The following is a 23,152-nucleotide window of genomic DNA, read 5'->3' as shown; positions in this document are numbered from 1 at the left end:
GAGTAACCTTTGTGTAAGTGGAAGTATACCGAGTAGACTTTGGATATATTAAAATTTTCCGAGTAAGGTTTGCTAAAAGGGTAAAGAAATGTTTTAATATATCAAGTGGATAATGTTACTGTGTGACAGCTAATAACTCACTAAACGACAAAAAGCATTTAAAACCCACTTTCAAAAGGTATATAAGAGGGAGTTAGGGAAACATTACTTTTCACTCTCTCTCTCCTTCCACTGTAACTGCTTACTCTCAAAGAAACCTAAACCGACTTATCGCATTCAACTTTAATCCAAACCCCAACTTGAATTAGCCCTCTAATTCCGACTCGGTAAGCAATAGTAATGTGTTTTCCGATCACGATTAGACTATAATGGGCTATGATTATGTATTTGATTACTAATACTCTGTTTATGTGTTTAGGTTATAAATTTGTCGAAGAACAGGTTCTTGATGATTTCTCTCTCTTTTTTCTTCATTTTTATACCTTGAAATTATTTAAAGTACTGAAATTTCACTTTGAATATGTTTATTTATGATGTTCGGATATGGCAGAAGAAGACCAATCCAAGTACTTCTTTGAGAAGAAGCATAATATATGTGCACTCTTGCAAGTCACACCTGACAACGAGCCGATGGGAAGAATGATTACATGGATGGCTCGATCGAATGTCAGTTTTGCCTTCACTGAAAATCCTGTCATCTACAGAAATCATTCACTGGATTTTTGGAGATCTGCAGAACTTAAGATATCAATGGAAAGAGAATCGAAGCATCTGTTGCTGGCCATGAGATACATGTGACAGAAAGAATGATCAGAGATGTTTACGGTTGAATGATGATGATCATAATCCAATAAACTTCAATACTGATCACCTGATGAGGATCGTTGAACAGACAATGGGATATCAGGGGATGGTACATGATGGGCAATTTCAAAAAGGGATGTTCCCTATGTTGTACAGATTCCTTATTCATCATGTGATACATGGATTTGCTCCACGAAAAGGATCATGGACTTTGATGAGTCGTGATCTCGCAAATGCCACTGTTGGAATCATTTATGATTTGCCATTTAATTTCTCAAAGATGATTTTGAAGGATTAGTTTCAAATTTGAAAAAGGCTGAGAAGGATAGATTTTTGAAATACCCAAGGTTCCTACAGATAATCTTCAACAGAGAATTACAAGATCTACCCACTATTGGCATAACACACCTACTGCAAAATCCTGACACTTATAAGAGAATTAAGAATCCATGTGCTGCTAATAGATTCAATTCTGAAATTCCATTTGAAATTTTGCCATGGCTGTTAGATCATAACATGGAGGTGATGCCAGTGCCTGAGTTAAGCTCAGAGGGGGAAGGAGGAGATGATGATGGAGATGATAATTTTGATGGAGACGAAGGAGGAGCTGGAGTAGCTATGGATATAGTTGCACCTGATCAGGGGGGGCAACTTGAGCAAACAGAACAACCTATTCCAACACCACCACAGTCACCACCACATGTTGACCAACCCATTATACCTTCACCACCACAAACTCCACCACATCAAACCTCTCAATCCCCACCTCATACCCTAACTATAGTTGCACCTGATCAGGGGGGGGGGGGGGCAATTTGAGCAAACAGAACAACCTATTCCAACACCACCACAGTCACCACCACATATTGACCAACCCATTATACCTTCACCACCACAAACTCCACCACATCAAACCTCTCAAACCCCACCTCATACCCTAACCATAAGCCAAACAGAAACATCAACACATACATCACCACCACCACAAACACCACCAACACATAGCCCAACTCACACAGATTCATTCATTACAAGCCCACCTCATACACAATCACCACCACTATCCATACTTCAAACCCACACCACAAACCAAGAACAACATGAACATGAACCATTTTCCACATCACCACCTACAACACCACTCACTTACAATGAGTTATTCCAAAGAAATCTGGATTTAATGTTAGAAAATGCTGAATTGAAGAGAATGAATGAGGTGACTGATGAAAATGTAATGTTGATAGATAAGTTGGTAAGAGCTGATTTGAGAATAAAGTCCCTGGAGCAGGAAGTTGAGAAGACCTCAGCTGCCCCAAAACAGGGGGAGAATGAGAATATGCCAACTGTCTCTGGTGTAAATGTTGCTGAAACTGCAACAGTTGTGGAGACTGCAGACAGTTTAAAACTGACTATGAATGTTTATGATGATGGAGAGGAGAGCTGAGGATGATGAGTATGATGGTGATAGATCAGATGTTGGAGAACAAGACTATGATTATAATGATGAAATAGTGAATGTGGAGAGGGATGATGAGAATATAGAAACAGAGGATAGGGTTGAAAAGATAAATGTTGAGGAGAATGTAGCTGCTACTGATATAGCTACTGATGTCTTAACTGACATTCAAACTGGAGTTGAGACTGAAGTGTTGAATGAAGGGAATACTGCTGCTGAGGAGCCCATCACTCAAACTGAACAAATAGAAAGCTCCAAGAGGGCAGAGTATGATCCTGAGTTAGAGGCACTAGAAAAAGAGATTGATGACTATGTACAGTCTGAGGATGAAGAGGATGTGAGAAGGAGAATTGAAAAAGGTAAGACAAAAATCAGTGTAGAAGAGCCTGTTAAGGCATATCCAGAAAAAGATGTGTCATTTAAAGATGATGCTATTGCAAATGAAGATGCCTTAAGAGAACAAGAGAACATTCTGAGAGAAACAAGGGATAGGGAGATACTGGCTCAATCCTTGACTCCTAAAGAAATGGCAGAACATGAAATCTTGATCAAACAAGCCAAACTTGCAAAAGAAATTATTGATGATGTGGCTGATCAAGAAGCAATTGAAACACTGATTATGATGAACATAACTGAGGAAGCTGGCAATTCCTTGGCTATGGTGATTAGTATGTTTCAACCACAGAGCCAACCTGAAAAGGAATCTGAAAAGACGTGTGAATCTGAAGAAATGCCTCAAAAGGAACTTGAAAGGGAACCTGAAAAGAAAACTGGTGAATCTGTTGAAGAAATGATGGCTAATATCACCAGAATCAGGATGGAAAGAGCCAAAAGATTTGAACAAGTGTATACAAAAAATAGGAAGTCTGATGAACAGAAAAGGATTGATGATAGGAAAACAAAGAGAGGGAGATGTGATGAAAAGAACAAATGCTATGTTGAGACTCCTGATGATGAAGGTGATAATGATAATAGCCCAATCAGGGCAATTCCACTGCAGACACTGCAACCAGGACAACAGATTCCAGGTGTTCCTGATGTGCCTGCTAGTTCTGAACAAAATCCAGATCATCCACCCTCAGATGAACCAAAGATAGATGCAGTCAATGTATCAACTGAAGAGGATGATGAAACTGATGATTCTGATGAAAACAATGATGATCATGGGAAAGGAGGAGAAGCTGTAAATGTTGAATCTCCACAAGTTGAAATGACAAATGAGCAGAGAGAAAACAGTGAGTTAAGCATGAGAGAAGCTGAAAGAGGTCATCCATTGGTTGTAAAATTGAGAAAATATGGCATAAGTTTTGAATCTTTGGCTGATCTTGATGATGATCAGTTACAAAAGAGACTTGATAAGGAGAGAGATGAATTGAAGAAAAAGATGGAAGAGAATAATAGGGAGAGTCAAAAGTTTAGAGAATACCTCAGAAGGCATAACTATTCAGAGAAAGATCTATCTCACTTTAACTTTGACCAACTCCAAGATTTATATAACAGTGAAAGAGAAAAGGTGATTGAGAAGTGTGTAAGAGAAAATGAGAAACTTGAGAAGATGGAAACTTTGAAGAAAAAGTATGAAGGTATGTGTCGATATTTGCTGGAAAGAGGCTTAAAGCCTGAAATTGTTGAAAACCTGTCAAGAGAATCAGTTTTGGATCAGTACAACAAACTGAAATGAAAAGAAAAAATGAAGAGAGTCCAAACCGAGAGCTCTACCAAACACTCTGAACCAACTGATGAACCACAAGCAAAGAAAAGAAGTATTCATACCATGAGGGAGAAACTAAAAGAACAGGTCAGATCAGTTGAAACTCCTACCCCACAAGAAGAGAAACCAGAACCTGAAGAAGAATCCATTGTCCATTGGGAAAATGAAGAGATGATAAATATTCTAAGAAGGATAATGATCAATCAAAGGATAATGAGTGAAGCAGACTTCAATGTCTTGGAAAAGGAGGATTTAAAGAATCTTTTCTATATTCAAAAAGCAGAGTGGGAGAAAGCTCTAAGGGAAGGAGAAAACCCTTGAAGCTTTGTAGATGGAAAGTTTGTTCCTGCTGGTCTGTCAGATAGACTTGGTATGTCAAAGATGCTGCTTGATCTCAAGGAATTAGCAGGACTTGACATTGTTGATCTTGCCAACCTTCCACCAGAAATGGTAGAGGCCATCTACATTAAAGTTTTCAACTTGGGCCCTGGAAAACCAAAGAAGTCTATCCCTTTTAGGCCTCCAATCTCAAGAAGACAACCACAAGGAGGAAGAGGTGAATCAAGTAGATTTGCACAACAAAGAACAACAAGACCACAATCTGATGTGGATCTTCCAAGAGAACTCTACTTTGATTCTGTTACTGAGTCCCTGAAAGTGATCATGGAAAGTAGACAGCTGAGGGAAATTGTTGTAAGAAGTGACTTCCATGAGTATACAGAAGAGCAACTGGAAAGAATGGCCAATCTTAATCTGTATGACTTCAGGAATAGAAACAAGATGGCTGGAAGGCAGATGAATGATCTGTCAAAATTTTTGAAAGATGAAGCTGACAAAGGATTCAAATTCTTAAAAGAAAAGAGAAGCTGGAGATTGATTCAACTTCACAAGTCAAAGAGGACAGAAAAATTGAAAAGAATGGACATTGCTAAAAGAGAATTTAAGATGAATGTCAGAGACATGAATCCATTGTCAAATATGAATACATGAATAAGTCTTGGAAGAAGAATGATCCGCCCCAACTACACAGTACAAAAGAATGAAATTATAGCTGAGATTGAGTACAAAGAAAATGCTGATCATTATGTACTGAGAAACTCAGATAGAAAGATACTGGGGATTATCAATAAAGATGAAGACTTGACTTACCTGCATGATGAGGATCTAATGGATATAAAATATTTGGTCATACAAGAAAGTCATACTCATTACCGAATCCTTAATATCTTCAAAATGAAAGCTGCATCTGAGATAATCAATAGAAGACAAGCCGCCCATAATGCAAGAAAGAGACAATACTAATAGAATAGGCTTTGTGATGTAATGTCTTTGGACAACTTTTGAATATGTAATTTGTTTATGTTATTTGGATATGTAGTTTTGACTTTTAATTTGATGTGTATTTTGACTAAGTGTAAGTAACCTTAGAAATGTTTTGGGTCAGCTGAGATGTTCCAATCTAGGGGGAGATTGTTGAGTCAAAGATTTGACCAAAATGAAGTATATGGAAGATTGGAATCTTCTCAACCTCCTCAGAATTTGCTAAGTATGGATCCGGGCACACCTTAGACCTCTGAGCAAGCTTTTACTTAGCCGGGTACGATATTTTGTCTATCGGGCAAGGTTATCTTCAGATAGTCTTCTTTAGTGGATATCCGAGCAGGGTTTGAAAATTAGTGCATTGTCGGGCAAGGTTCACTAGTTTATGTAAATCCGGGCAAGGTTCACTTTATTAAGCAAGTCTGTTCTTCATAGCCAAGTAAAGTTCACTCCCGAGTAAGCTTTTGACAAACCAAGTCCATGAAGCCAAGTGATTGGAAGACCGGGCAAGGTATTCATTAATAATGATGGTCCGAACAAGCTTGATGTATAAATGGAATATCTCTAAGTAACATCGGGCAAGGTTCAACTCAAGCAAGGAACAGTACTCCCGAGTACACTTTGCTAATAAGTTATTTTATAGCAAGGAGTTGAAATGGACCATTGAAGAACAAGGTTGCTCGTAAGGGTTTGTCGGGCAAAGTCTGGCAAAGTCAAGAAGACTGAAGTCTACCCGGTGAGTATTTTACTTGGTAAAATACTCTTAAGGTAAAGTCTACCCGGAAACTAATCCCGGGCACACTTCTATGTTACCAAGTTGTGAAGGATGGAAGAGTACATAGCCTACTCGGAAAATGAAGATTGATGCAAAGCCTACCAGGAAGACTTTTTTTACACTTAGAATATTTTGTGATTATGTAATTTGAATATGTATTAATGTTTGGGGTTTCTAGAAGGAATGACAGCTGTCCTAGGGTGGCAGGCCTATAAATATAATGTTTTAGGGCACGCCGCCTAAGGACCAACACAGAGAACGGACAAGGCAGACAGACACATTAATTAAGAAAAGAATATTGTGTGTGATGGCTGTCTTTGTACGGATAAACCCTCCTTCAAGAAACCCTAAATCAATTATCCAATTTGTATAATGAATCTTATATGAATGGAAATCTTTTGAGTGAATCTTGTTTGTGTAGGTTACCTCTGAATACTAATTAAGCAACCGTATGTCTGTTATTGATTCCGCCTTTAACAAACGGTCATCTTTCTAAATATAGCAACCCGTTATTAACTCTCTTGTCGACACATCTATTTGTGTGAGTTATGACATGATTAAGTAAGATCCAGCTGAAATCAAGGGACAAGACAAGTGGTATCAGAGCTGGTTGCTGCTATTTTGGAAAGATTGTTGCTGATTGAAACTTTGAAGAAGAATGACGTCAGCAGACCACTGTTACATTGAAAAGTGACATCAGCAGCTCTGTTCTTCATTTTTCTTCTAGATCTACAATCAATTGGTGTTCTCTCTTCCTTATTTTAATTAAAGTTTTAATTTTTATATATAAATCTTGTTCTTATCGCATCAGACACCTCAGATCTGAACAATCAGTTTTCAGATCTGATTATTTTGAACTTTTTTTTAAAGAAACTACTTTTGATTTCTCAAAATGTCTGGTTACGAGGAACAAGAAGTCTCTACTAACAAGATTCCTAGACTGTATGGACATGAAAATTTCACTAAATGGAAGGTCTTGTTTGAAGCAGCCGTTTGCTATAATGATGTTGATATGTGGAACTCCATCAAGAATGGTCCACAAAGGGAAGTTGAAGAAGGTGCAAATCCATCAGCAACTGCTGCTGTGAGAGAAAGGATGAGGAAAGTAGATGACAAGGCTTTAGCTATGTTGAAGCTAGGTCTGTCTTGGGAAATACTTACCAAGGTTGCACATCATCCCAATGCCAAGGCAATGTATGATGCAATACTTGAAATGTTTGAGGGAAATGTTGAACACAAAAACATCAAGAAGCAGAGATTGAAGCAGCAGCTAGAAAGATTCAAGTATAAAGAAGGAGAAAGGTTGAAATCAATTCTGGAGAGGTTCTTAGCAATTGTGAATGATCTCAGAACCACAGACTATGTCATGACAGATTTTGACCTCAATACCAAGTTGCTCAACTCTATGTCAAAGGAATGGTACACTGCGTGCAAGTTCATACTTACAAAGCACAACTTCAATGAGCTAAAAGTGGATGATGTAGTGTGCTTTCTTCAAGCTGCTGAAATAGAGATGATAGAGAATGAAATGATTAAGGAGGAAAGACCCTGCTTCAATGTTTCAAATGCATTGATTGCACCTATGGGTAATTTGACTACCAAGAATCAACAGCAGATTCCTATCATTGAAGAACCTGTTGAACTAAATTATGATACTCCAAAATCATTTTTTGGTGTTAGCACAAGCAATCATGGAAACCAACAAAGATTCAATGTGCAGCTAATTGATGACACTGATTCTGCCTCTATGGCAAGTGGGAATGCTCCTCACACTAGTAGTGGAAATGGGCAAAACAGTGATACACAGGCATTGCTGTCAATGTTCACTGAATCATATAATGCATTTGTTGCAAAGAACTTAATTCACACAAGTGTAGTACAAGATGATCTTGAGCAGATAGATGCTGATGATTTGGAGGACATGGATTTGAAGTGGCAAGCAACTATGTTGGCTCTTAGAAGCACGAGGCTTTACAACAAAACTGGTAGGTCACTCCTATCAGGACCAAATGAAAGAATTGGTTTTGACAAGTCAAAAGCCATCTGCTACAATTGCCAACAGCCGGGTCATTTTGCAAGAGAATGTAACATGCCAAGAAATTTCCAAGTAAACCAATTTCAGAACCAACCAAGAAATCAGCATCCTCAGTATCAACAGCATCTTTAATATCAGCAGAGACCAAACACCAACAACTTCAACAACAACTATACTCCCAACTTCAACAACTTTCAACCTCAAATGAACAATCATGATCAAGGAGTGTCTCAAAATCAAGGTTTTCAAAGAAACAATCAAAACATTCAAAATGTTTCAAACAACACTGTTCCAGCCAATCAAAACCAGACCATAAATCAAGGAAATTTTGCTGTAACAACACAGCATGAAGGTAACTTTGATTGGAGCAATCATGAAGAAGATATTGCAGATGATATCAAGAGAGAAAATGTGGCATTCATGGCTATAATTGAGAAAGAACCTGGATCATCATCTCAGGTACATTCTGCTCATACTATTTATTTAACTGAAGTTATCAATGAACTGAAAATGAAAGTAGGCAAGCTGGAAAGTGAGTGTTTTAAGAAACAAAGTATCATCAATGCATATGAGGCAAGTGAACTAGTGAGTGAAGAAAGAATGAAAAGTTTGGAAGAAGACTGTGTAAACAGTTACAGAGCTCAGAAAAGATTCACCACGGAAATTGATGGGTTGAAGAAAATGATTATAGAAGAGAAGGTGCTGAACACAAAACTGCAAGCTGACAATGAATTCTTGAAGAACTTGGTCTCCGCTGGAAACATCTATGGAATTTTAAACCAAGTTAAAGAAGAAGACAAGTACAAAGCAGTACCACCACCTTTCAACAACAACTTTATGCCAAGAGTTGATAAAGAGAAAAGAAATGCATATCTACAACAATTCAAAGATGTCTTTCAAGACAAAGAAGAATTTTTGGATTTGTACAAGAATGTGAGGTGAGAGAAGAAGGAAAGTTTGTTGTGAAGAAAGAGTTGAAAGAAGAAAAGTCAATTGGAGTTCAAGTCTCTGAAGATGACCTTGAGTCAATTGATTTGAATCAAAATGACTTGAGTGATTTGAGTGATCAAATTACTGAAGAGGAAATTAAAGCTGCTGAAAGAGGAAGAAGATTCAAGAAGCCAGAATCCATTGACAAACTTCCAAAGTATCCACCTGTCACATCAAGAATGAAGAAACAGAATGAAAAAACAAAGAGAGAACATGTGTCCTTTGATATATGTGAGAAGAAGAAGGTAAATTACAATGCGGTGAGACCTCCAAGCAAAGAATTATTGGAAAAGTTAAAGCAAAAAAACAAGAAAAGGGTAAAAGAAGATGTGAATGTTGAAAACTTTATTCCAGTTTACCCTATTTTCTCAAGCATTGAAGACTTTGACATTGGAGAAGTAGAAACAATGGAGGAATATGAAAAAAGGAAATCAAGACAAAGGGAAAACATAGAGGAGGAACCTTTGAGTTTAAGGGAAATTGTATTTGTTAAAGGGAAAGTATAAAGAAGTGACATAAGGATAGCTGAATTTGTTTCCTTCTCAATTGATTTTGACAGTTTAAAATCCAAAAAGACAATTGGAGTTGATTCACCAAGACCAAGTGAAAGGTTCAAGAAACGAAAAAAACATGAAATATTCAAAGGAAAGGTTTGGTGCAAGAAGTGTGATGAGTATGGTCATCATACAGACTCCTGTAATGAAAGATTGAAGTTTCAACCATTTCATGTCCCAGATGGAACAACGTATGGCCAAGACTTTGTCCTGTAAAAACAAAAGTATGATGTATATTTGGGAAAAGGAAAGGTTTGTGGAAATGAAACCATAGACAAAGGTGAAATGAAATCAGCAAAGGAGACAAGGATTGGGATGAAAACTGATGTCATAGCAAAAAGAAGCAAGTGACTAAATCAGCAAGAAGAAATATGTCTCCTAAGAAGCATGAAAATGTGACAAAAAAGAACTATCAGCCTTTGAGAATCAAACAAGATACTCAATCTGTCAACTCAGACAGTTCTCAAGGATCATCAAACAGTGAGAAGACAAGAAAAGATGCATATACTAGAAAGAAACCAACAGAACTCACCGGTGATGAGAAGTTTCTGCTAAAGCATGGAAATGAACCACAAGGTTTTCTTTGGAAACCTAAAACAGAAACAAAGGTTGAGAAAGTTCCTGATGTGAGAGACTACTGTGAAAAGAAGGACTATGTGATAAAAGAGTGTGCCTCGGACTCAACTGAGTACCAGAACTCAACCTCACTAGTCAAAACCCCAAGAGAATGTTGTTATGAAACAGACAATTCAGACAATCTAGAACTCACTCATGAAGATCCTGAACCAACAACACTCACTTCCCAAGCTGTGTCTGAAACTGAATCTGATAAGCTGCAAGTTGATAAGGCTTGCACTTCATCACTCAACTAATCAAACTTTTTCTTATATGCAGGAACAGTCCACTCCTCTAAATGACATATGGTACATGGATAGTGGTTGTTCTAGGAACATGACTTGTGACAAGAGGTCTCTTGTCAATTATGAAGAAAAGTATGAAGGTCCTGTAGCTTTTGGGAGTGATGAAAATGGTGGAGAGATTGTTGGAAAAGGAATCTTAACAAATGAGAAAGTCTCATTTGATAATGTATTTCATGTTGAAGGTCTTCAGTACAATCTACTAAGTATATCACAAATGTGTGATAAGGGATACAAAGTCAGTTTTGATGATTCCCACTGTTTCATCTTGAAGCCTAAGTTTGTGATTCCACCTGAAATGATTATGATGATGGCACCAAGAAATGGTAACTTATATGAATTGAATATGAAAGAAGCTATCTCAAGAGGAGGTGCGTGTTTTGTTTACAAAGCCACTGAAGATGAATCAAAATTGTGGCATAGGAAACTTTGTCATGTGAACTTAAAAAACATGAATAGACTTGTTAAAGGTGAGCATGTCATAGGCTTACCTACAAGAGAGTTCAAATTGGAAGATCATTGTAGTTCATGCCAAAAGGGAAAGCAACACAAATCTACTCATAAGCCAAAGCTCATCAACTCAATTGATCAAGTACTTGAACTACTTCACATGCATCTCTTTGGTCCTGTGAGTGTGCCAAGTATAGGGAAGAAAAAATATTGTCTTGTGATCATTGATGACTATTCAAGATATACTTGGGTTTATTTCCTAAGTACCAAGGATGAGACTGCAGAGTTAATTAAAGGTTGTGTAACAATGATTGAGAACAAGTTGAATAAGAAAGTTAAAATGATGAGAAGTGACAATGGTACTGAGTTCAAGAATGGAGTTATGCAAGAATTTTGTGCAGAAAAGGGAATACTGCAACAATTCTCAGCTCCTAGAACTCCTGAACAAAATGGTGTTGCAGAAAGAAGAAATAGAACTTTGATTGAAGTTGCAAGAACAATGTTAGCAGATGCTAATTTACCTGTCACTTTTTGGGTAGAAGCCATAAATACAGCCTGCTATGTTCAGAACAGGGTACTTTTCAACAAAAGGCATAACAAAACTCCATATGAAATATTTCATAATAGAAAGCCTTATATCAAGTTTTTCAAGCCCTTTGGATGCAAATGTTTTCTTCTGAACACAAGGTACTATTTGAACAAGTTTCAAACAAAATCCCTAGACTGTTTCTTTGTCGGATATTCTACATACTCAAAAGCTTACAGAGTATATGTGAAAGACCATTTGAGTGTTATAGAATCATCTGACATCATTTTCAATGAAAATCAATTCAATACAGTTGATGGTGCAGCATGGCTGTTTGATCATGAGAAGTTGATAAGGTCCTTAATTTTTTAAGAATGCAAAGTCAAAGTATACCTAGCTATACTAGTAATTAAATTTATGATCATGTGTTACATTTTTATTCAGCAAAACTAGCATGTGCATAATTAAAATAATTGTCTCACTTCTGCCCAAAGGTGATGTGTTACAATTATTTTGCACACATACTTAAATAAAGTTTAATTCTGCCCAAAGGTGATTTATTTTTTGTTTAAGTAGAACTTTTAATTAAAGTCTATTAGTTTGATGTTAATTATAGACATATCACATCTTCAATAAAATATAATGATCCTCACATTAATGATCCTTCATTAATCTAATGATCATAAATTTTAATATGTATTATCTTAATATCCCATAACATTACTCACTATAATTTTCTTCTATAAATAGCTATCTCATCCAAATCATCCACTCTAATCTCAAAACACAATTGAATTTTGTCTCATAAAGAGTTTTAATAACATTTAGCTCTTCTGAATTTTAATTATCCATTAAGACATGATATGACTATCCTACTGCTCTTTCTAACAACAGTCATTCCATTGAAAACTAGAGCATAACAAATGGAATGAGTCAATCATAATGTCTCTTACGATAATGATAATCAAGAACTTATATAAATAAATGTTATCACTAGAGTTATTCTAGATTTAGTTTTTCCTAAGACTAATCAAAATAACTCCTAAGATTCATGCACTTCTTAAAAATTCTAACTATAATGTTAAATGGTATTACTGAATACATCATAATGTACAATCATGACCCATAAAATTAAGGGCTCACACGTGAAATTAAGTACAATATTCTAGTACATTACATACTAAAATTTTCAATAGTACAATTTGGTGCCTTAAGAATCAACTATAACACTCAAAAGTCCCAAAGGAAAATGAGTGTGTTGATCAGCAACATATGTACAAGAAAAGAAGCATCTGGTACTAGAAAATAAGATGTTATTCAACTCACTACCACTAACCTAATATTCTCATAAACACATGATTGGTTGAGTCTAGTTCTATATGTTTACCCAAAACCAACAAATAACTAACATGAGGATTAGTGACAAATTTAAATGTTAAAGTTATTAAAACCATGATAAATTGTCTTCAAATTACGCTTTATGATACCTTAAATATTCTGGTGATTAATCAGAATTTAGTATCAATACTTAAGCTACATTATGACAGTTATAAGGTTTGCATAGCCAACATAAAGTCACTATTACCTTAAACTCTCATATGATTTGTTATCAATATTTGGATTGAAACATTTATGTTGGTACATGATGTCAGTAGTTCAGTATCTACTGTCTGTAATCGTGTTAGTGTGTTTTGTTTTGATGTTTTACTTAAGTTGTCTCACAAGTTCGCCTGTTATAAGCGAACTTGTGGGACAAGCGAAGTTATCGACAACTTCGCCTAGTCTGTTAGGCGAAGTTGTCGAAGTATATTTAAACATATGTTACGGCTTGTTTAGTAGAGGTTTTTCGAGAACGTGTAATTGTGATTGGTATATCACGTGTTAAAGGAGTTGCAATACAACGTGTCTTTTGAGTATTGTAACGTGTATTTGTGCTTGGTTTTAACGTATATCGCATCGAACACTTGTATCATCTTACGTAGGGATTCCGCACCTACGTAGTACGAGATACTTCCGTGTAGATCCGGCTGGGAACCTACAATTGGTATCAGAGCATTTGCTCGTGATTGTGTGGTTCGGGATTATCACACGAGTGTAGAAATCGTTCAGTTCGACTATTCGCGGGACGAGTTTACGTTGAAATACCGAGTTTTTGTGTCCTACCCATCTCCCACCATCAAGAATAACCCATTACACCTTCGCATACCTCGAAATACGTCAAATTAAAACCTGCAAAAATCGTTTGTTCATCAGGCGAAGTTGCCGTCACTGTTCGTAGGGTTTAGGCGAAGATATTAGTTTAAGCGAAGTTATCATTAACTTCGCTTGTCTCACAAGTTCGCTTGAATTAAGCGAAGTTGTCATTAAGCGAAGTTAACATCAGGCGAAGTTAAGAAGCAAGCGAAGTTAAGGTTTAGTGAAGTTAAGCTTAAGCGAAGTTATACTTAACTTCGCCTACTGGGCACTGTTCAAAATAATAAAAAATTATTTTATACTTTCCTCGTGTTTTTAGTTGTGTTTCCTTCAGCGATGACTTCGATAAACATTACGGAACTGGTGAAAATGGAAGTTGAGGCCGGTTCAGCAACTAAGGCCCCAAAAATGCTAAAGGGTACCGATTTCGTGGCTTGGAAAGATCGGTTTGAGCAGTATGTTAAATATCAAGATGCTAAGATGTGGGTGTGCATTCAAGATGGATACATTCCCCCAACGGCCTTGTTTGAGGGTCATGATCAAATAAAGAAGTACAGTAAGATGGATGAGGAAGAGAGGAAAATATATGAGGCAGAGAGTAAAGCTCATGCGGCGATCACCATGGCTCTTCCACAAGAGATTCTTCACACCTTCAGGAAATACAAAACCGCTAGAGAGCTATGGGAAGCGCTAGAAAATCGATATGAAGGTAATGTGGGGATACGTGCATCCAAAATTAAGCTACTAAAAACCCAGTTCTCGGTGTTTAAATATTTGAAAAATGAATCACTTGATGATATCATCACAAGATATTATCACCTGATGACCGAACTCAGCAATTACTCCATCGTATACAAAGAAGAGGAGATAGTAGAGAAACTTCTTGATGCTCTTCCACCGAAATGGGAAATGTACACGGTTTTGATGAGAGAAGATAAAGAGTTTGCCGATATTGATTTGGAAACAGCAGTCAATAAATTACGAACTTTTGAACTAAACATGGTTCGGAAAGAGACACCAACTGATCAGGTTCAGGATCCGGGAATGTACGGTGCAAAAGTTAGTTCAAGGTCAGAATCATCTGCTTACTACTCAAAGGGAGACTCAAGCTCAAATTCAACTCATGATGGTCATGTGACTCTCAACATGGATGGTGATGTATGTTTTGTAGCTAGAGGAAGTAATTCTTCAAAACCTCAAGCCACAACTGGTAGTTTTTCCTCAAATGTTCCGACCAATAACTACTCGCAGATGCCCATGAGTGTTAAATCAGCTGAACAGCAGTTTGCTCTCTATGCATCCTTCATTGCATCTTACGAAAACTACATCAAAGGTAAAATAGTCGACCCTGCAACTTTAGATGAAGACTATGATCAGATCGATGCTGATGATCTAGAAGAGATGGACCTGCAATGGCAGATGGCTATGATAGTAAGACGGGTTAAGAGATTCATGAAGAAAACAGGCAGAAAGTTCGTTGGAGAAAGACCAGGGTTTGACAAATCAAATGTTAGATGCTACAACTGTCAATAAAATGGTGACTTTGCCAAGGAATGTACCAATGAGAGAGTCGAACGTAGTCAGAACAGGCCTGCACAATAGAATAGGGAGATAGTGAGAATAAAGCTATGGTATCTAGACACAATAGTGGGTATAACTGGAACCTACAGGTTGAGGAAGTCTTCGAACAGGTAAATTTGGTGAACATCGAAACTGCAGGAAGTGAGAAAGTGACGGGAGAAAATCAAGCTTACATGGCAGAAGTGAACGATCAGCTCTCTGAGGTAAGTTCTGAACTTCATTGTATGCAATGTGAAAATCTGTCTGAACAATTGAAAACAGTAACTGATCAGTTTGTTAGTTTGGACGCTCAATTTAAAACGTTAAAAGAAGATCATCATTACACTAAAACTAGAGAAAACAGTTACTCGGTAAAAATAAAGGCTAGTGAAAAAGATATCAGAAGTCTTAAAGCCAGTCTAGCTGAAAAAATACAAGTAATTGATCTTAGTTATGAAGTGTTACAGGAAAAAACCAAACTAATTGCTGACAGGGATAAACAGATAGCTGATTACCAGGTAAAAGTGGTGGAACTAAACAGAAAAATTGAACAGTTTAGAAATTCCTCAGCAATGCTTGATCACTTCGTAAGTGTTCAACGTTCCCCAGTTAACAAAGGGGGAATTGGATTTTCTGAGGTTCCACCACCATATAACCATAACTATACGTATGATCCTAGTAATCAGAAATCTGTTGATGTTGAAATTAGTCAGACAGTTCCTGTCAAAGTTTCGATTAAAGAATATGAAGTTAGTAAAAGCGAAACATGTAAGCCTGTTTCAAATGTTAAGATTTCTACTCCTAGTTCTGTCTCATCAAATTCGGACAAGACATCCGAATCTAGTGAGACAAAAGAAGAGGTAGTGTTACTAAAACGTGGGGAGGAATATAAGCCAATTGAAAAGAACTCTCCCTAAACCCATTTGTCCCAACATATGTCAGACAAACGGGGAGTAATACAACCTCAACATCTGAAACAACTGTTGGGACGAAAGTTGAACACAGGAGTTGTTTCAGATGCAATCAAATAGGACACCTAATTGCTAATTGCCCTCTAAATCAAAGAAAATTCAGAGGAATGAGGCCTCCGAAAACTGAAAATAAAACGAATGGTAATTACTATACGGGTAAGAATGCGAACTCACCAAAGTTCAGACATTGGACTAATCCAAGATTTCAAAAAAATCAATCTCAGTTTTTCCCAGTTAACAACCAAACAAACAGATTTAATTCAGTTGATCCACTAAGGTTTGGATGGCCTCATAGTCAATTCTCAAGAAGGTATCCTTTCAGAACTTACAGAAATGATTCTCAAACTGACTTTGGGCAACCAAAGTACTGGAGGCCGTTTAACAGATTTAATAGACCTAAGACCAGTAGGTCTTGGGTCCCCAGATTTTAATCCTTTTCTTTAACCGTGCAGGAACAGTTGAACATGACTGTAAACAATCTGTGGGTTGTGGATAGTGGTTGTTCCCGGTACATGACTGGTAACAAGAATTTGTTACATGAATGGAGACCTGTTCAAGGAGGAAGAGTTAGTTTCGCTGGAGAAAGCGGTGGTAGAATTACTGGTATTGGAACTGTGACAAATGGTAAAATGAAGTTAGAAAAGGTGAATTTTGTAGAAGAGTTGAAGCATAATTTGTTGAGCGTATCTCAGATTTGTGACAAAGGGTACACAGTGCACTTTACCAAAAATGAAGCAATTGTTCTGTATCATGGTTTTAAGATACCAGAGGCATGGGTGGTGATGAAAGCTCCAAGAGAAAAGAACACATATGTAATGGATATGAGGTCAATTGAGATGGCAACAGAAGAATCATGTCTTCTGTCAAAGGCAACTGAATCAGAGTCCGAGTTATGGCATCGAAGAATGGGACACATACATCTTCGAAAAATGAACTACATTGTCAAGAATGTCCTGGTGCTGGGTGTTCCCTTGAAGAATTTTAACTTTGAAGATCAATGCTTGTCGTGCAAGAAGGGAAAGCAACACAAGAAACCTCATCACTCCAAGAAGGTTAACTCAATCGTCAGTACACTAGACCTGCTTCACATGGATCTCTTTGGTCCCGTGAATGTTGTTGGTACATGTGTCAGTAGTTCATAGTCTAGCATTTGTAATCGAGTCTGTAATGTAATTATGTTTTGATTATGATTATTTATGTAAAACGCGAAGTTGTCAACAAGTTCGCTATGGCGAACTTGTTGAATCAGCGAAGTTATTGACAACTTCGCCTGTGGCGAAGTTGTCGTGTTTATATACTGTTCAGCGAACAGTTTACGTAGTTGGTCATTTTAGGGTTTGTTTCAGTTGTTTAGTGAACTTGTTCGTGTCATAGTCTGTAACAGTGACCTCGGGTCACGTGGTTGTTATTAATATAACGTGGTTGGTTTATTGCTTTCGTGTTCGATCTCTACATACTCTACACTCGTATCTACCCACGCAGGGATTCCGCACCTGCGTTGTTAGCGACGTCCCGTGTACGATCCGTCCAGGAGCCTACAATTGGTATCAGAGCCATCGGCTCGATTGTGAGGTTCGGGATTTCACGCGGGTGTAGAAACGTCTCGTTTGACCTTTTCGCGGGACGTGTTTTTGTTGGGATTGTGTTTTGCTCGTGCTTGACAGTCATTTTCAAGCCATTGCATTGATCGGAAACTGCTGGATTGACGAAATCAGATCTGAACAGTTTCCTTGTTCATCGGGCGAAGTTATCGTTCTTCGGGCGAAGTTACCATTCTTCAGGCGAAGTTGCCGTCACTGGAATTAGGGTTTTCGGCGAAGATATAAGGATTAGCGAAGTTAACCACAACTTCGCTTACCTCATAAGTTCGCCTCAGCGAAGTTATCCGCAACTTCGCTTCCCACCCAAGTTCGCTTAACTCCTAAGTTCGCTCATTCTAAGCGAAGTTATTTTTAACTTCGCCAGTTCAAGCGAATTTAAGGCCCAGCGAAGTTCTCTTTTCAGCGAAGTTAACTTTCAAGCGAAGTTATTCTTAACTTCGCCTATTGAGCTGTTTTAATATTTTATTATTATTTTCAGGTTTTTCAGGTTTTCGCAAGGATGTCGTCGATTAACATCTCCGATTTGGTCAAGATGGAAGTAGAAGCGGGGTCTGCCACTAAGGCCCCGAGGCTGATGAAAGGAACTGACTTCGTGGCATGGAAGGACAGATTCATCCAATACATCAAATACCAGGATGCCAAAATGTGGGTGTGCATCCAGGATGGATATATCCCTCCAACTATGCAATACGAAGGACGTGATGTGGTTAAGAAGTATAGCAAAATGGAGGACGAAGAAAAGAAAATGTATGAGGCTGAGAGTAAGGCCCATGCAGCTATAACAATGGCACTTCCTCAAGAGGTTCTCCATACGTTCCGAAAGTACACTTCTGCGAGAGAGCTTTGGGATGCTCTTGAAAATAGATTCGAGGGGAATGTGGGTATCCGTGCGTCAAAGATCAAACTCTTAAAGACCCAGTTCTCCGTCTTCAAATTTTTGAAGAACGAATCACTGGATGATATTATCACCAGATACTATCATCTAATGACAGAGCTTAGCAATTATTCGATTGCTTACCGAGAAGAAGAGATCGTTGAAAAACTTCTCGATGCTCTCCCACCGAAGTGGGAAATGTACACCGTTCTTATGAGGGAAGACAGAGACTTTCCTAATTATGATCTTGAAACGGCAGTGAACAAGCTCAGAACTTATGAGCTTAATATGGTTCGAAAAGAAACACCTACAGATCAGATACAAGACCCTGGTATGTATGGTGCAAAGGTTAACTCAGGCTCAAGTTCGAGGCCTGAATCTGCTGCTTATTACTCTAAAGGGGAGTCAGGTTCTGACTCGTCTCATGAAGGAAACATTTCTGTAAACTCGAATGGTGATGTATGTTTCGTTGCTGGAGGATCAAGTACTTCAAAGCCTCAAGCATCCTCAAGTGGTTTTTCTGCAAATGCGTCAAGCAATAATTATACCAAGATGCCTATGAGTGTAAAATCTGCTGAAGAGCAGTTTGCAGTCTATGCTTCATTTATTGCTTCCTACGAAAACTACATCCAGGGGAAGATTGTGGACCCTGCTGTACTAGATGAGGATTACGACCAGATCGATGCTGATGATCTGGAGGAGATGGACTTGCAATGGCAAATGGCAATGATTGTGAGGCGTGTGAAACGGTTTATGAACAAAACTGGGAGAAAGTTTGTTGGTGGTCGGCCTGGGTTCGACAAATCCAAGGTAAGGTGCTATAATTGTCAACAGTACGGGCACTTTGCCAAGGAATGCAGAAATGAGAGGGTTGAACGAGGACAAGGTCGACCTACACAACACTCTGGAGTTAACAGAGAGATTAACGCCATGTTGACCAGAGAAGCAGGTGAGTACAACTGGAACCTGCATTCAAGTGGTTCTGGTGAGCAAGCAAACATGGCTGAGGCTGAAGTTAAAGAATGTGAGAAGGTTGATGGAAATGAGAAAGCTACTGAAGAAGAAACAGCTTTCATGGAAAATGACAAGGACACTCGCTCCGAGGTAAGTAATAAGAATATTTGTACTAATTGTGAAAATTTGTCTGAGCAACTAACAACTATGACTGATCAGTACGTCCGTTTAGATGCTGACTTTAAAACTATTAAAGAAGATCACCATTTTACAAAAGCAAGAGAAACAAGTTATAAAATTAAAATAAAGGCATGTGAAAAAGACATTCAAAGCTTAAAGCTTAAACTTGCTGAGAAAATTGAAATAATTGATCTTAGTTATGAAGTTTTGGAGGAAAAAACTAAAGTGATTGCTGATCGGGATAAACAGATTGCTGACCACCAGGTAAAGGTGGTGGAACTGAACCGCAAACTTGAGCAGTTCAGGAATTCCTCGGCAATCCTTGATCACCTCGTGAGTGATCAAGGTACCTCTGCAAAGAGGGGAGGAATCGGTTATCACGAAGTTCCACCACCCTTTAACCACAACTATACTTATAATCCAAGTGTTCAGAAATCTGTTGATTTCGAAGTTCCTCAGACAACTCCTATCAAAATTACTAGTGTAGAACCAAGTGTTAGCTGTGGCGAAACAAGTTCGCCTGTTTCTAGTGTGAATATTTCTGTTTCAAGTCCAGTCTCATCGGATTCGGATAAGTTGTCCGAATCTGGTCAGACAAAAGAGAAGGTAAGTTTACCCACCGAAGGAGATAAAAATAAAATTCCTAAAAAGAGTTCTCCACTCAATCCGTACGTCCCACCTTATGTGAGACGAACGGCTGGTAACATTGCCTCTACATCCAAACCAACATTTGACAAGAAAATGGAGAGTCGATGTTGCTTTAGATGTAACAAGTTAGGACATCTAGTTGCAGATTGCCCTTTGAAACCGAGATTTAGAGATGTGAAGCCAAATAAAACTGAGTATAAGCGTCATTTTGCTACTGATAAAAATGAAAACTTTAAAAAATGCCAAAATGTAACGAATTCAAGTTTTCATAAAAACAAACCTCAGTTTTACAACCAAACCACAAGATATAACACTTTCATTTCTCAAAGGTTTGGAAGACATTACACGCAATCTGCAGGGAGATTCCCTAACAGGACTTACAGAAATTATCCTGACGCTAACTTGAGAAAGCCAGGGTACGGGACGTATCGATCCAAGACCAATTGGTCTTGGGTCCCAAGATTCTAACTCTTTGTTTTATTGTGCAGGAACAGTTGAACAGGGCTGCCAACAATCTTTGGATTGTAGATAGCGGCTGTTCCAGGCACATGACAGGCAACAAACACTTGTTGCAAGACTTAAAACCTGTTCAGGGAGCTAGAGTTAGTTTTGCTGGTGAAAGCGGTGGAAGGATTACCGGTAGAGGAACTGTGTTGAATGGGAGAATGACACTTGAAAATGTAAACTTTGTGGAGGAATTAAAGCACAATCTGCTGAGTGTGTCGCAGATTTGTGATAAAGATTACACTGTCCATTTCACGAAGAATGAAGCGATCGTATTGAAGCCTGGTTTTCAAATACCAGAAGAATGGATAGTAATGAAAGCTCCACGTGAAACGAATACATACGTGATGGATATGAGGTCTACTGAAATGGCCACCAGAGAATCTTGTTTAATGACAAAAGCAAGCGAATCAGAATCAGAATTGTGGCACAGGAGAATGGGACATATTCATCTTCGCAAGATGAACTTCATTGTCAAGAATGGGCTTGTGATGGGCGTTCCCTTAAAAAGTTTTAACTTTGAAGACAAATGCATAGCCTGCAAGAAGGGAAAGCAACACAAGAAATCCCATCTCACCAAGAAAATTAATTCAATTGCCGGTACTCTAGAACTACTTCATATGGATCTCTTCGGTCCCGTGAATGTACAAAGTCTAGGCGGTACCTCTTACTGCTTGGTGATAACTGATGACTACTCGCGATACTCGTGGGTGTATTTTCTGAAAACGAAAGACGAGACGACTCAGATGGTGAAGAATCTCATTACAAAAGTTGAGAACGTCATGAGTAAATCAGTTAAATTCATCAGAAGCGACAATGGGACAGAGTTCAAGAACTTTGAAATGGAAATCTTCTGTCTTCAGAAGGGAATTGAACATCAATACAGCGCTCCGTATACTCCACAACAGAATGGAGTGGCTGAAAGGAAGAACCGAACGTTAATTGAAGGAGCCAGAACTATGCTGGCAGACTCGAAGCTTCCTGTGATGTTCTGGGCTGAAGCAGTTGCTACAGCCTGCTATGTTCTGAATAGGGTGCTAACCGTTAAGAGACTTGGAAAAACTTGTTACGAGCTTATGCACGGAAGGAAGCCCAACTTGTGCGGTCTTGAACCATTTGGGTCTCCTTGTTCGATTTTGAAGACTAATTCGAAATTTGGTGAAGTAGCCGATGAGGGAATCCTAGTCGGTTATGTTGTTGGGACTCCCAACAGACGGGTCTTCAATACGTCGACTTGCAAGGTGGAGGTGGTTTGTAACACCGACATTACTAGTTACCAACCGCCAAAACCAAGCAATGGACCTGCTGAGCTTTTCGACTATGTTAAACTTTTTAAGTCGTTTAACGTACCTGATTTGGAAATTTCTGAAGAAGACGAAAGAGCTGTGTCGAAGATGATGCTTGATGAGGAAGAGAACCTATTGCAACATCAGATGTTTGAGAAATCTCAACCTTCCACATCAAACCCTATCAATACCCCTGCGGCCTCAACTGAAGATGAATTTATTAATCCTTTTCACTCTCAGCCAGAAACAACCATTGATGAGATCTCTTCAAATTTGGAAGATAATTTGCATGTCGGTGCTGTTCCGACCACGAGAATTCACAAAGATCACCCATTGGAGAATATTATAGGTGATGTGTCCTCCGGTGTACAAACCAGAAGTAGCTTGAATGAGCACACCTGTGTTTATACAAGCATAAAAGAAACGGGTATAATGAATGAATGTTTGTACTCCTGCTTTATAAGCCAAATTGAACCAAAGAATTATCAAATGGCTTTAAAGGACAGCTCGTGGGTCGAAGCCATGCAAGAAGAGTTGGCTCAGTTCAAAAAAATGGAAGTTTGGACTTTGGTTGAAAAACCAAGGAATGTGCACGCTATAGGCACAAAATGGGTGTTCAAGTGTAAGAGAGATGATAAGGGAATTATCGTAAGAAATAAGGCGAGGCTGGTTGTTAAAGGTTTTAATCAGCAAGAGGGTATTGATTACAATGAGGTGTTTGCTCCTGTCGCCCGGTTAGAAGCGATTCGATTGTTTTTGGCGTTTGCTGCATTTAAAAAGATGAAGGTATTTCGGTTGGATGTGAAGAGCGCGTTTCTAAACGGGAAAGTTGATGAGGTTGTG

The sequence above is a fragment of the Bidens hawaiensis genome, unplaced genomic scaffold (assembly GCF_021521415.1).
Source record: "Bidens hawaiensis isolate Kalapana, Puna unplaced genomic scaffold, B.hawaiensis_p1.1 tig00003988_1, whole genome shotgun sequence".
Lineage (NCBI taxonomy): Eukaryota > Viridiplantae > Streptophyta > Magnoliopsida > Asterales > Asteraceae > Bidens > Bidens hawaiensis.
Note: the sequence above shows the minus strand (reverse complement) of the source record.